Genomic DNA, 4,794 nt, shown 5'->3' with positions numbered 1-4,794 from the left:
AAAACAGTGCATTACATGTTTTATAAACACGGTTCTGTAAGCAGGCCAGAAATGTGTGCGCTTATTCTTTCCATTGCTTAGAAAGACGGGCAATTAACTGATTTTACCTTTGGGTGAACTTACACTTTTTATAGTAAGCAAAAAAAGTTTTTTTCCCCTGAGGTTTAAGGGTAAGTGCTTTTTTCTTCTGAAATGTTTCTGAAGGGAAATGATTCCCCTTGTGCCTGTTGATTCTCTGGCTATGTTAGCTGTCCATAGGAAGGTAGAAACACAATCCCTGTTTCATTAAAGGCCAGGTTTTCTGGTAAATGGACAAGAACCAGTGTGCCACACTTCTTTCAAAATGTCCTTGGTCTCTTGCAGACATTTAAAGAACTTTTAAAAATACTATAGTAATTGATGGTTTAGGTTAAGCGAGCAGCACCCTAGCATTCTGATCTTTCAGACAAAACCTCTCTGCATGTATCCCCAAAGCTCCTATTCAAAACCAGTAGGAGGCAGAAAGGAAGAGCTGGCCTAGCTATGCTGTTTGTTCTGGTTGTGTGGTTCAGTTCATTGCTTACAACTTGGTGACTTCTGTGTTTGCTGGTCTCTTAGAAGCAGACTACTGTTCTAGAAAGCACAGACTGCTCAGGACTGACAATTCATCTAAATCTTTTTCTTAGTGTGCTCTGAGTTTCATGTTCTGGGGAGTTGTTCCATCTCCATCCAATAGGGGCTTTGAAGAAGTGGATCTTGAGCAACCACCCACATGCCCTTGGTGACCCTGATTAAACATTCCTGATGGTCAGCTTTCGATGACCAGTGGAGTAGTGTGAGGCTTGAGTGCATGGGGCAATTAAGTGAGAGGAAGCTGGGGTAGCAGAGCGCTGTGTGAGGGCTGGGCTTGCTCAGTGTTGGTGGGAACATATTAAAGTTCAAATCTGGTTACCTTAAAGTTCTTCTGATACCCAAGGGAGGGGGCTGGGACCCGGCTGAAAGCAGCCTGAGACAGCAAGACCTACTGCAGTGCAGAGACACCCACTACCAGCTTGGAACTCAACCCTGCCCTTCCTGAATGGGCCTTTCAGAAGTGGCACTTACCATGTACTAGGGAGCATTGCTTTCCTGTGTGTTTCTATGTTGCCAGGACACAGCTCCATAGGCCTGTTGAAAACTGTGTTTTTTGTTTCATACATGTTCACAGGGTCTGTCCCAAGCCCAGCAATCAGTGCAAGGGTTCCAAAGGTTTCCCTGACCTCAGAAACTGCTACAGGGTGGATTAGAGGTCAGAGTTTGGAAGCCAAGAGTTTTGTATCCCTTTAGAACAAGTAAGTTGGCAAGTGTGAACAACTGGGAAGTGGTGGCATGTGTGTCTGTCTCTAAATCTAGTGCCCAGGGGAAGCAGCATGAACTTATTACCTGGCTGGTAAAAGTAGGGGACTTAGAGAGGTGGGGAGCTGATACCTCAGACCTGTGTTTCCAGGCTCTTGCGGTCATCAGAGAAAGGATCTAGAGACCAAGTAAGGATTTGGGGAGTTTTATTCAAGGGCTTCATGGACTCAGGAGAGAGCTGCAATGGAGGGGAGGAGTGCTCCTGAGGGAAGTGATGGAGCACTAGGAACAGGGTCAGCATTTTCTGGAATGGGTTTGTTCTCTTCTGTGGGTTTTTTGTCAGGTGGGATGATACCAGATGCATGCTGGGACACAGGTCTGTAGGGCTGATGGTGTGACGATGCCTTTGCTATGAAGCAGAGGGCGCTTTGCAGCCGTTTGCTCGGCCTTGTTGGTCCCAGCTGCATCTGTAGTTGCCTCAGCCTCCAGCCATCTCTATGGTGCCTCCATTTCCCCCATGTCGGTCTGAGGCAGGATAGAAAGGCAGAGAAAATTAAGGAGACATGAAAGGCCACTCCTGGGCATATGCACCACCCCCGGGCATATGCCCAAAGGACTCCATGTCACACCATAGAGATGCTTGTACATCGGTGTTCATTGCTGCTCTGGCTAGAAAATGGAACCACCTAGATGTCTATCAGCTGATGAAAGGGTCATGAAAATGTATGCACAGTGGGATTTCATTCAGCTGTAAGGAAAGACGAAATTGTGAAATATGCAGAAAATGAACAAATCTGGAAAGTATAAAATGTTAAGCAATGTGGCCAAAACTCAGAAAGATGAAAACTACATCTTCTTGCTCTTTGCGGATCCTAACTTATGGTGTGTGTGTGTGTGTGTGTGTGTGTGTGTGTGTGTGTGTGTGCATTTGTGTGCATGTGTAAACATAGGCAAAGCAGAAAAAAAACTAGGAAGGAGGCAAAGAGAGGGTAGAAAGAGGTGCTGGGGACACAAAAGGACACACATGACCTGAGGAGGGCAGGAGACTGAAGGGGAGGGTCGTGAGGGGTTTGGGGTCAGCGGGTGGAAGAGACGAGGAGAAAGACAATCTACTTACTGAAACACCATTTGTTCAAAATGCCACAGTGACACGAGATTCCTTGTTTGCTAATTTAAAACATCCAGCACGACATCCTTGGAAAATTGTCTACCTAGAGATGCTGATCTTTCTACATATGGGTGCTTTAGAATGTTAGAATCCAACAAGCCATGCTTAAGGCCCAAACACGGCCTTCCCCCATTTCCAGATGTGTTCCTACTGTCTTCTGGGAAACTCAACAAACGTGACGTCAACTTTGTTTATACGTCTTAGTTCCTTTCTGCAACCCATGTGACCCAGAGTGACCTTTTCCTACAACAGAAGCTATTGTGACCTCATTTACCAAAAAAGGACCTTAGAAATCCTTTGAGTTGTAACTCCAGAGGCCGCCCAGATCGCATATGTGGCTACTGTGAAGACACCCAAGACCACTCTTGAGGAGCCCCTGTCCCACACAGGGACGTGTCTTGTCCTTTCCCTGGACACACCACTTAACTCCTGTGCTTTAATCCATGTTGAAATATGCTCTTGATCGACACCAACCCTGTTTTGCACTGATTTTTCTGAAATTCTTAGTGGTGTAGAATTTTGTCTTGGAGTGGTGTAGAATTTTGGGCTGGAGAGATGGCTCAGTGGGTAAGGGCTCTGGCTGCTCTTCCAGAGGACCAGTGTTTGAACCCCAGAAGCCACATGGAGGCTCACAACCATCTGCAGTCCCAGTTCCTGGCCTCCCAGGCACTGCATGCACACGGTTCACAGACACACAGGAAGAAGAAGCACCCATACCCATAAAATTAAATAAATCTTAAAAAAAAATTAGTGGAGGCTGTGGGAACAGTTCTCCTGGCTGAGACCAGCAGTGCCATGGAGCTGTGTCTGTGTCTCCTGCCCCATGCTCTGGAACAAATCTGGCCTACTGCAAAGATGGCAGTGCAGGCCTCTAGAGAAGTGGTTCTCAGCCTGAGGATAGACACCCCTTTGTGGGCTGAATGACCCTTTCACAGGGGTGACCTAAGACCATCAGAAAACATAGGTATTTACATTATGATTCAAACAGTAGCAAGCTTACCATTATGAAATAGCAATGAAAATAATTTTATGGCTGGGGGTCACCACAACATGAGGAACTGTATTCAGGGTTGCAGCATTAGGAAGGTCGAGGACCTGCTCTAGAGAGCTCTCCCCAAAGTCAAACAGTTGAAGTACCGACAGCGGAGGAAATCAGGCAAGATCGTGCTACCAGCTCTAGTATAAGAAAATGGGAAGCTACATCGAGGAAAACGGGAAGGAAAGGGTTTCTCACATCACTTCTCTTCCAGCCCCAAATCTAGCACTCAGTCTTATACCCAAGTGTCTCTCATTTTGTTAGTAATAAGGAAATGGGGGTCTCTATAATATCAGTAATTGGGAAACCAATGCCAAAGATCATGGGTTTCTGTAATGAATGAATTACAGGCCAGCCTGGTTTACATAGTGAGATGCTGCCTCAAACAAAACAAAGGAAAAAATTATAAGGCTCAGGTAAGATCTTACTATTCCATAATTAATTATCATTAATGTACGTATGTACACGTGGGAGTTCTTGGATGCCAGAGGCAGACATGTATCCCACTCTGTAACTCTGCCTATTCCTCTCTGAACTTGGAGCTAGGTTGGGGTTAGCAAGCCCCACAGTGCTGGGATTACAGGCACACACACAGTTTTTTTTCCCCCTTTAATTTAGTGATGGAAACAAAAATACACCTAACAGCAAAGCTTCTGGAAAAACCATTTGTTCTTCCCTGTCTTTTATTGTTCCTCAAACTTGACCTTGGCCTCCAGCCTGGCCTTGTGTTTCAGGGCTAGGTCACTAAAAACATCCTTGTTGAAAACAGTTTTGTCCAAGGGAATGTCTGTAGAGTACCTCTGGGCATGAGGTGACTGTAGTTATAAACTTTCAGAAAGGACTTGGTCTTTGATCTCTTGGCGATTTTCTTCCTGCCTATGCCAGCTGTCACTTTTTGGGAATAGTGTTCAATTCCAGTCACCAGGGCGTGGCGGTAAGGTCGGTCTGTGGTGCCATCATCAAAGCTTTCACAATGATGGCTTTGGGTTTGGAGTAGCATCCAGCCAGGACCAGCACTGCTTTTCTGGGTTTCTTGAACTTGCCCATTTTGACAGCAAGCAGCTGATACCCAGCAGAAAGGTGGTATGGGTTTTTTTTTTGTGGGTGCTGGGATTCAAACTCAGGTCCTCATGCTTTCACGAAAACACTTTTACCCACTGAGTACTTATAACCCCTTTTAGGTTGGCCCTAAGTATAAGATATAAAGGAAACCCTTATTTTCATTTTGGATTTCCTCAGCTCTGAATTTTCTCACAATCTCTGTCCTTCATGTGGG

General features: G+C 45.6%; 1 pseudogene; it reads right to left on the bottom strand.

Moving 5' to 3' along the window:
- Nucleotides 1-4,156: 4,156 nt before the first annotated feature.
- Nucleotides 4,157-4,565, bottom strand: LOC100765743 (annotated as a pseudogene).
- Between the last annotated feature and the right edge of the window lie 229 nt (nucleotides 4,566-4,794).

Source organism: Cricetulus griseus, chromosome 8 (genome assembly GCF_003668045.3).
Source record: "Cricetulus griseus strain 17A/GY chromosome 8, alternate assembly CriGri-PICRH-1.0, whole genome shotgun sequence".
Taxonomy (NCBI): Eukaryota; Metazoa; Chordata; class Mammalia; order Rodentia; family Cricetidae; genus Cricetulus; species Cricetulus griseus.
The sequence above is the reverse complement of the archived record's forward strand: the minus strand, read 5'-3'. Positions and strand labels throughout refer to the sequence as shown.